Below are 11,737 nucleotides of genomic sequence, written 5' to 3'. Positions count from 1 at the left end.
CTAAAACTACATTTATTGGAGTAAGAGCATGTATAAATTATCCTTATGGAATTTCAGCTGATAACCCAGAAAATTTTACTATTTATAATCATCTCTCCTACAGACAATAAGACTAGTATTTATTTTTAGCCTTTTCCACCTTTTTGCAGCTGCCAACATGTTGCTCTTATAGAAGCCTAAAGAACCTAAAACTACATTTATTGGAGTAAGACCATGTATAAATTATCCTTATGGAATTTTAGCTGCTAACTCAAAAAAAAATTTTATCATTTATAATCATGGGAAATCTTACCATGTAAAATGTACAAATTATGTGTTTACTAATTGTCTTATTTCCACATTGTCTTATTTACACATTGGATAAAGATTATTCTGTAATAGTGCTTTTAAAGCGACCTAGTTTTGTTATGCTTCCAGTAGATTGAGGATCAGATCCTTGGTATGATAACTCAGCTTTACAAACATTTAGAAATTTGAATGAATTAATCAGGCCAAAAAGATTCATTACAGCATTGGTATTGGGCATAGGTGCATTGATTACCATCTTGACTTCGCTTACTATTTCCACTGTTGCTCTAGTGGAAAAAGTCAAAATGACACATTTTTAAGTTTTGTTACGCTTCGAGTAGATTTAGGATCAGATCCTTGGTATGATAATTCAGCTTTACAAACATTGAGGAATTTGAATGAATTAATCAGGCCAAAAAGATTCATTGTAGCATTGGTATTGGCCATAGGTGCATTGATTACCACCTTGACTTCACTTACTCCAAAAATATTTCATTGGCTTTGGCAGATCAATATAACATTAATCAAAAGCTAGACATGAGGATAAACGCTTTAAAAAAAAAGTAGTGCTAGCTCTAGGACAAAAAATACAAAATTTAAAGGTACAACTCTCCAATCTAGTGGAAGAAGTCAGAATGGCACATTTTGTAAATAATCTTAACAAAAATGTTTCATTGGCTTTGGCAGATCAATATAGCATTAATCAAAAGCTAGACATGAGGATAAACGCTTTAGAGGAAGTAGTGCTAGCTCTAGGACAAGAAATACAAAATTTAAAGGTACAGCTCTCCACAAAATGTCATGCAAATTTTAAGTTTATTTGTGTAACTCCATTACAATACAATTCGTCCTTAAATTACAATGCTACCAAGAATCACTTGTTAGGGATATGAAAGGATACAGATATATCACATGATACAGAAGATTTACAAGAACAAATAACTTCAGTAACTAAAGCTCATTTAGATGATGAAAACATAGATAACTCCATTACAATACAATTCATCCTTGAATTGGAATGCTACCAAGAATCATTTGTTGGGGATATGGAAGGATACGGAGATATCACACAGGGATAACATTCAGTCTCTCAATCCTTTTGGTTGGACACATAATTTAATTATTATAGGGACAATTGTTGGAGTCATTTTACTTAATCCTTTTCTGCTTCCAGTCATATTCAGACTGATCTTCACCTCCATCTATTCTCTCCACTGAAAAGTACACAAAATTCATTTAAAAAGAAAAAAGAAAAAAATGTCACGCCACCTCCAGTGGAGCCTGCGTGAGGTCCTCTCTGTGGGTCGAGGCTGAGAAAACTTCAAAGGAAGAATGCCTCCTGGAGATGGCTGTGTTAAAAAAGCATGCCGTGTCTTTGGCTGTTCTACTTTAGTTCCTGCCTTTATTGATGCAATATTATTCTTATTCTTTCTTCATAGAGAGATTGTTTTGTACTTACTCGGATCATTAGGCTCACCTAAAGAGAAGCTAGATATGGATGATTTCCTGGGAACTTGGGCATCTGACACTATACTTCCTCAGGTGTCTCTGTTCAGCCATCAAGAAGCCAAGACAGAGAAAGTCTTGATCCAGTCAATTTCCCTCGGGTCCCTCTCCTAGACAAGTCTAGGCCTGGATGCTTGAGTTGGCCTAAAAATGTGAGGCTGTTTTGCCCTCTTTATGGGATAGACCCCTGATAATCACATGCATGACTAATCCCAATGACGGGTAAGACCCTCCCAGACTGATGAACCTAAGACAGGGGCCATGAGGGCAATCATGGTTACCCAAGGACGGGCAACTTCAGAACCTGAGGAGAGGCAACCTAAGACAGGGAGGTCATAATAAAATAGGGAAAAGGGACGGTGACTCCCATTCCCAGGGCTATCCCTGGGAAGCCTCACTTAAAATAATAAGGGGAGATGTAGGGACCCGATGCTTGAGACCTGAGACCTGAGACCTAAACATACAATAATCAAAGCAGCTAAGAATAGGCAACCTTGGAAACTCCTAGATAAGTTACAGTAAGAATCAAGAGTTTATGTAGGAAATAATAGATGAGTGATTATTCAAGGAAGGAAAGTTTCATGGTATTCATTACAATTCATGGATAGACTTGCCAGATTTAGGCCACCTTGGTGCCTGCTTAGTAAGGAGCAAAAGGAGAGCATGCAGAGACAATGTTTATTTCATGGAAAGTAAGATGAAGTAGTTATGTCCCATGCTTGGAAGGACATTTCATGAGAGCTACAGGTTTAGAATGGGATACTGACATAACGGGGTTTGGGACATATTAATGAACAGGGAAAAAAAGGCAGATATAAAGCAACATTATTGTGATTCACCTGGAATTCAAATAGAATTATTAATAACTATAGAGCTAGTATTGAAAGCACATAGTGGTTTGGGGTCAGCTCATTGTGTATCCACAGAACATAAATTTTAAAAGTCTCTAATGTGACTCACCAAGATAAAAAACAAAAACTTTCTGTTTAGTACTAGTTAATGTTTGACAATGTATTTTGATTCACCTGTGTTTCGCTTTTGTCTCTGAAATCAGAGCTCTTAAAAAGTGGTTAAACCACAAAACAATGGCTTATTGATGTAATCATGTAACTTTGTAATTTATAATCTCAGCTCTACAGCTACAAAAATTACACTCAGACTTTCACCAACTCCTGTGTGTTTGTCTGTTTGTCATTCGCCGAATCCTTCTCCACCCTTTCAGGGACCGTGCTCCCGTCGGACTGAACTGCTCCAGTCTTCTAGGCTGGTCCGTCGCAATGGGTTTTGTGACAGAAAGTGAAGAAAGTCATTTCATTCCTTGGATGTGCAGCATACACACTTTTCGCTGTTACTTTTGTAATCACAGAATGCTTTCTGCTGATGGCAGAGGTGATGATTACTATAGCCATCCATAATCCATTTCTTTAGGCAATGAGCTTGTAACCCAGAGTCTGTGTGTCACTCACCTGCCACACACACACACACACACACACACACACACACACACATACACACACATCTCCCTTCAGCCTGTCCTTCTCCAGACCCAATGAAGTTATGTACATCTGTGACATCCCTCCTCTGAGGCACACAGAAACCAGCTTGTCTTCTTCTGTTCTGGGTCTATTGAGGTATTCCTTATACTGATTGTTCTTATCTACAGCTTCATTCTGTGTGCTATTTGGAGGATTTGCTCTGTGGAAGGCAAACAGAAAGTCTTCTCTACATGTAGAGCTCACCTAACTGGAATGTCTCCTTTTCATGGCATAATTATTTTCATGCATGTGAGACCTAGCTTCAGCTATATGTTACAGCAGGACATGGGACTGTCAGTATTTTACACCATTGTGATTACCAGGGTTAATCCCATAATCTAAAATTTGATGAACGAAGATGTAAAACAGGCAGTGAAAAAGTGCTTGGGAACAACTGATTTTTTGATAAAGCATCCCTTCCATCATGAATAGATTATCATAAAGATTGATATTCTAAATGTCAATATCAAGAGGGCATGACAAAAATATTAGGTTTGAATTACTGTGGAATACTGTTCTGTGGGCATTTGAAAAAAAAGTCACTGACAGTCCTCTTCTGTGCTGCTTCTATTGCTGAAAGAATTATGGTTTCTTTTTATAGTGATCAAAATAAAGTTTATATATATATATATTCATATATTATTCATAGATTTAGATACCAGCTAAAGTATACAAATATGTACACAGGCATACACTTACTAATTTTTAGCTTTGATATAAGATATGCTAATTTATTCTGCATCAGAATCGTATTTAGTAAGCTCCCAAGTTGAAATTATAAATCACTCTATAATTCCAAAAATCCAGCTCAGTGATGTATTAAGCAATGAAGACACACAGTGTTTCCATAACCCAGAGTATTGTAAACTGATATGTTGATACCTGGTTGCAGTTCGTAGTATTCAATTCAATTTATATGTGTGTGTAACAGGTCAAATATTTAAAATTAAATTCTGCATTATGGAAATTTAACACAAATATTGTAATGTAATAAACCATACCTTGAGTAGATGATTCAGTTAATAATATGGACTAGTAATTCCTAGGAAAATGGATGAAATGTATACACACATATACTTATACACACACAAAGTACACATTGTCTATTTCACTCTTTCACACACAAACATAAAAAATTCTTTTGTACATAGTGTATGTACTTTGATCATGATCTGGAACAGGTTTATGTAAAATGGTAAACACTCATGTTCCTTAAATTGACAACATTCTAATCATGATAGCATTGTAGAGACAGCAAAGAGACATCAGAGAGGCCAATATTTCTGTTGTTCCAGGTAGCAAATCAACAGATATGAGGAACAGCTTGCAAAATGTTAATAATATTATGTTTTAGCAAACAGAGAATAATATCCTAATTATGTAGTGAACAAGCATTGCAAAAGTCCAAATGCATCAACCCTATGGAATATATATATATATATATATAGTGAGACTTTAAGCTGAATAACAAAATTTTGTTTAAAATATACAATATAGAGATGTGTTTTTTTTCATAAATACACAGATTTGTGATCACTACTGGAAACTTGCTTGTGCATGAGAACATTTGAGTAGTACTTATTTCCTATAACATAGAGAACATGACAGAATTTGATGGATACAATTTCTTTGGGGGAATTCAAACAATTAAAAATCACAAATAAGAATGTAAAACTATGCAAGCTCATTGAAAAATGGTTTACTATGATATATTCACATGGCATGATATTAACTATTTGAAGAGAAACAATGTAACAGAAATTATTACATTTATAATCTCATGCAACCACCACCTCTATATAATTCAAAACCCCTTTTTAATTTTATTTATTATTCTTATTTTATGTGTATGTGTGTATTGCCTCCATGTAGGTAAGTGCACCCGTGTCATGCAATACCCATGAATAACAGAAGAGGCTGTTGGATCCCCTGGAGCTGGAGTTGTTAGCTGCCATGTGGGGGCTGGAATTTGAATCCGGGTCTTCTTCAAGAACAGCCAATGTTCTTAACCTCTGATCCATCTCTCCAACCCCCTCTAAAGCCATTTTATCACTGCAAATACATTAGGTAATTTCCTCCATATGGTCTTCCTTCTTTAGTACCAATAACTATGTTTTCAATCTCTAAGTATTCTGTTATGAATAGTTCTCTGAAGGATTAATGGTAAAGCTGATCTTAGTTTCCTGACTGCTTTTAATTAATATAATGTTCTCAAAATCTTTAACTATTATACAATAAATTCCATTTCTTGGAATTACATTCCTATTTGAAATTTATGCTTTCTGTGTTTAACTGAAATTTAATCGATTAACATCAAATATGCAAAGCAGTTCTGATGACTGTGGACACAGCTCTCACTGCCTACATCCAGAGCAGTCAAGCCTGATGACCAGACTTCAGTCTTTATGTTTCCAACACCCCATCTGAAGTAGCTTTAAGCTCTTAGCAACTGCCATGCCACCTTCTGATTTGATGAGATGAAATATTGTTTTCTCTTGTTTGTGTGTATGTTTGCTTTAGGGGACTGAAAGTTTGTATGTCGATTTAAATGGGACTCACAAAATATTTACCTTTCTGTGTCTGACTTAGTTCATTTACCATGAAGTTTGTTAGTTTGTCCAAGTTATCACACATTTCTTTCTAACTTAAGATTAATAATGTGTACTAGGATTTTATTTATTGATTCTTAAATTGATATTTTATTTGCTTTTCACATTTTATTTATTACATGGGCTACAGTGATCATGGAGTATTAATATACCTTTAAAACTTAATGCTAACCAGGCATGGTGGTGCATACCTTTAATTTCAGCACTCAGGAGGCAGATTAATAATATTACTTTGAATAGATGCACATAAGTAATATTGCTGTATTGTAAAACAAATACATGATAGATGAGAGATATATGGAGAAAAATAAACTGATAGATGATCGATAGACAGATGATAGATGATAGATAGATGATATAGATGATTGATAGATAGACGATAGATAGATGATAGATGATAGAGAGATAAATAAAAGATAAATAAAAAAAAAAAGAAAAATGAAAGGTAGATGATAGACAGATGATTGATAGATAGATGATACATAATAGATAATAGATACATAGATGTATATAGATAGATAGATACATAGATACATAAATACATAGATACATAGATGATGGATACATAGATAACAGGTAGGTAGATAATAGGTAGATAGATGATAGATAGATAGATTGATAGATAGATAGATAGATAGATAATAGAGATAGATACATAGATGGATAGATGATAGATAGATGATAGATAGATGATAGATGATGGATAGATAGATGAGAGATAGATAGATAGATAGATAGATGATAGATAGATAGATGATAGGTGGGTAGGTAGATGATAGGTAGATACATAGGTAGTCATATCTGAAAACCAATCATTCCTTAAAATTACTGTATAACCTCTATGCATCTCATTAGATTCTCAAACAATTTAGATGTAATTATCAAATTGCTTGGAAGTCCTCTGGGAGCATTTGTACAGATTCACAAAATATGTAAATTGACAAAAAATGTCCATATTAAGAACCATACTGGGAAATCAAGACAGTGCTTTCAATAAAGGTAACAGAGAGAATGGCATAGCCTTTTAGGTCAGTGTCAGCAGTATATTCAGGTGGGGGCATTTTCCTCCAACCTTTCCAGGTATAAGTGGCTGTTTCTGATTCCGTTTCTGTGCTTTCTAATGTCCCCTTGATGGCCCTGCAGCAATTGATCCTCTCTAATATTATCTTCATGTTACTTTTGTAATATTTTTACCTAGGAAAAGAGGAATAGTGCCCATAAAAATCTTTTAAAAATACATACAAGTGTTGTGTTGGCAAACGTCTTAATAGGTTTGCATTTATCTTTCCCAAAGCAGGTGCAAGGCATGTTGGATTTCTACATCGAGTAATAGTTTCATATGAATTGTTTACCAAACCTAATCTTTATAAACACTGTGTTAAAATGCATCATATATATATATGTTCACATTTATATGTTCACATATATGAAGATAGATGTAATTTAATATCTGATAAAGCCTAAGAGAAAATCAGTGTAAATAAATTATCCTTATATTTAAAATTTTTTATTGAGCTTTTGTACATATCATGCAATAGTTCTTAATCAAATTTAGACCCCGTCCCCCATCCATCCCCCTCCAGACCTCTTGCATTCTGTCATGCATACTAAGCCCTATCCTGTCAAGCATTTGTACCCAGATGTCCTTCAGTGCAAATTCATCACTGGTGTCTGGTCAGCCCCTCTAGACTTTTTTAATGGCAGGATATGAATTCATGCTTTCCATTTGTCATTCTGATGTCTTTCTAGTCCAAGTTAGAGTTTACTCCAGGCCCTCTGAAAACTAGCATTCAATTCTTTTGTGAATAACTATGTAGATATAATTTAGCTCTGAATTATGGATTAGAGAAATTTCCACCTCACCTGAGTTACGCATGCCATCATTTTGAGAGTCAGAAGATCTTTATGCAGTTTTATGGTAATGACAAAAATTTTTTTCATTTTGTAGTAAAATTAAAAAATAAATTTCCAGTATTAGGTAGAGATTTCATTGAATTCTAGAGCTATGTACAAGACACAGCTAGATCTTTCATTACTTGAAGGAAAGCTGGTATTAATTCCATGCAGTTTAATTTTTCATCATTGCTAACAAAAATAATAAAAATGGAAACAATTTTAGAAGGTTTCTTGATGCATTTGTTGAATGGATTTTCTAATGTTATAGTCTGACATATTTATTGTTGTATAAAAGTTGTCTGTGACAGGAGATGGTATAAGGCAACAACAAATTACAAGCACATTTAAATAAACATAGTATAAATTACATGCATCACCTTGGACAGAATGTCGCACAGCTGTGTGACTTTATTCTTCGTTTAGAGCCTACACATACATGGCTATTTCCAGTCTTCTCATTACAAAGTGTTTATTCGAATTTCTTAACTTTTTCATTCAACATTGTGAATCTCTGTAAAAATCAGCAATACTGATCATTTATAATCTTCTACATTACAGACAGATCTGTGAAATGTGGGGCGCATTCACATATATTCCCTCTGATTTTTAGATGTTTATTAAATGGTGTTCAATGTCAGATATTGGAAAAAAAGTCATTCTAAACCCAATACACAGGAGGATTTAGAATCACATGAAATAGTACAAATGACACTTTCATTCAATTTTTTCTGCATAGTTTTATGCACCAAAGTAAAATTTTGTGGACTGTGAAGCGTTACATTTTATTATATCTCTTATAAAATTAGTTCCCTTTATCCAAAGGTAATGTTGATGTTAACATTGCATTTTAATGTTTTGTACAATATATTTTGACCATATTCAGACCTATGTCCTATCGACACCATTCTTACTACTTCCCTCTGCCCGATTTCACATCATCTTATATTTATACACACACATGCACACATTTTCCAAAATAATTTATTTATTTATTGTGTGTATGGCTGTATTGCCTGCATATGTGTAAGTGCACCCATGTTGTGCAGTGGCTGTGGATGTCAGAAGAGGATATAGGATCCCCTGGAATTGGAGTTACTGACGGCTGTTAGCCACCATGAAAGTGATCAGACTCAAACCCAGGTCTTCTGCAAGAGCAACCACTGCTTTTAACCACTGAGCCATCTCTCAGCCCCAATACACATACATTTAAAGGCCTATCAAGTCAAATTTGTTTTTCATTATTAAGCCAGTATTAACAACTTATCTTACTAATTTTCCCAAACATCCTCATATCCCCGTAGGTGTTGCATATAACATATACCAGATTTGTAACCTTCAAGATAATCTTAATTTTATTGATTATTTTCTCAGGGAAAATTTTATATGATAATGTCACTACATCAGAGAGATATACATAAATTTGAAAATATACAAAACGTAATTCCAAAGACACACACCAGCCTGTGATACTCTTACTGTGATGGTGGAAGAGACTGAGACAGGTCCTGTGAGAACAAATTGGTGAAACTTTTCCTTATCTGTTCATCATTTCAGAATGGAAAAGAGCTCAGTCCTGTCCTGTGTGATGCACAATAAACACCGGTAAATACAACCCCTTTTTGGTAAGTTTATGTCCCAATTAAAAAATATGAAAACATATGCATATATTTGGTTTTTGAGAACTACTTTTAGGTGACATAGAAGAAGAGTATCAAAATCTAAACAAGCATGTTTGAATACATCAGAAAGAGTTTTCAGTGAAGTATTTGCACAACTTGACTTTTGCCTACATATGTTAAAATATATCAGTAATATATGTATTTGATTATATTGTAATTTATTTCTTCATATAAATGCAATTCATACTTTACCTTTTATAGTGTCCTTAGAAAGACATTTGCCCAATATTGTTAGACTTAAAACTATCATGTTCTCTATCTGTAATTATAAGAATTTTATATGACAATTTTCAAGTAAAGCTGGTGAATGTAAATACACTGGTAATATAAGTAGTATATATACTCTCCAGTATTACTAAATGTTATGATTACATGCCAATACGTTTCCGTCATAGAAATCACAATTACAAAAATCTTTAAAGCATATTAATTATTGATATGTATGGAGCCCTGTTTCTAACATGCTAAAATTCCATTTTTATTTTGTCTATCAAAAAATTATATATCCATTTCTATTTCTAGCTGTTTATCTACCATGCATATCTGTCTTCGCTGCCTAGGTTTGTGAATCTAGAAACTATTAATATTTTAAAGTAAATATTATTAGGGGCAGTTTAGTTGATGAGGGAGAGTTCACCAATTAACTGGGTTACAAACATCAGATTCCAGGCTATCTTTACCTCTAAATTTGCAAAACCAAAATGTAAGTATTGAATGATGCATTCTAGGAAGTAACACTACCCTATTTGAGAACTCTGGATGTGTATCTGGCTCCATCCATATTTTTAAAGGCATATGTAGGAATGCATATATTATATGCATTAAAGTGAATTGAATTTAAAATGTTGTAACTGGCAAAGGTTTCTTGAATCTTATCTATGATAATTTAAATGATAAAATCCCCTAATGAAATTATTTGAAATCTACTGACTGTCCTAATGTCTCTATTTAGAAAAAGGCTTCAGATAAGCCTGGATGGAAAAACACAGCCTTGCAGTGGTACTCAATTCATCCTGATAGGCATCACTAACCACCTTGACTTTCAGGTCCCATTATTTGGACTGTTCCTCATCATATACCTGATCTCACTGGTGGGCAACTTCGGAATGATCATCCTCCCCATGGTGGACTCCAGGCTACAACCACCTGTGTACATTTTCTCAGACACCTGGCTATTACAGTTCTTGGTTATTCTACAGCTATGGGACCAAACTGTTAATAAATTTTGTTGTTGATCAAAATGCAACAACCTTTATCCTTTGCAGTACACAGCTAGCTTTCTTTCTTCTGTTCATTGCTTGTGAACTTTTTATCCTGTCTGCAATGTCCTATGACTGCTATGTGGCCATCTGTAACCCTCTGCTCTACAGCGTCATCATGTCACAAAGGGTATTCTTGGCCCTAGTAAAAATTCCTTATCTTTACTGCACAATTGTGATTCTTCTAGTCACCATAAATTTTTCACCTTGTTCTTCTGTGGCTACAATGTCATCAATTACTTCTACTGTGACAGTCTCCCCTTGCTATGTTTGGTCTGTGTGGGAGGCCACTCTGCAATGCAACTCAGTTCTGACCTGTAGAACTTCCACCTGGGTACCTGGATTGGGGGGCGGGGCCGTGGATGGAGCAAGCGACAAGAGAAATGGAGACAAGACAGGAGTCTGATCAAGTCTCGTTTATTGAAGCACAAGCATGAGTTTTTATAGAGAATGAGAACAAAGACACACAGACTGCAAACCATTACATCAGTCAGAGCATGAGGGCTCTGACACATAATGGAGGAATCTCTGATTACAGAAGAATAGAACCATATGCAGAAAAGAAGAGCAAGCCTGTGGGCCAAGGCTATCTAGCAAGACTATCTGGCCCCGGCTTCAAGCCAAGGTTTTGGGCCAAGGCTATAAGCCCCAGCTGCGAGCCAAGGCCATGGGCCCCAGCCACTTGCCAGAGTTTCCAGGCCAAGGCTGTGGGCAAAATGGAAAACTGCCAGCTCAGGCCTGTAAGCAGCTCTGACAGGAAAACCAAGACTCAGTTGAACCTCAGGCTCCCAGGCTCCCAACAGGTCCCCCTTTTTTATTTTTTAGAGCTTAGGGATCACAGATTGCTATACCCTTAGGGAACTGCACCTGTCTTAGGTTGGAGTATCCTTCCCCATGTGCTTACCCATCATTGCATAAGCAGCAGCAATAGGCTACCCTCCTGTCTTAGGTTGCTACAAGGGGAA

The 11,737-nt window shown here is 35.3% G+C and overlaps 1 pseudogene; it reads left to right on the top strand.

The window, feature by feature from the left end:
• The first annotated feature begins 10,488 nt into the window (after positions 1-10,488).
• LOC103745046 lies at positions 10,489-11,093 on the top strand (annotated as a pseudogene).
• Positions 11,094-11,737: the final 644 nt, after the last annotated feature.

Source organism: Nannospalax galili, unplaced genomic scaffold (genome assembly GCF_000622305.1).
Source record: "Nannospalax galili isolate Female #2095 unplaced genomic scaffold, S.galili_v1.0 scaffold583, whole genome shotgun sequence".
NCBI lineage: Eukaryota > Metazoa > Chordata > Mammalia > Rodentia > Spalacidae > Nannospalax > Nannospalax galili.
This window is presented reverse-complemented; position numbering and strand designations above follow the sequence as displayed.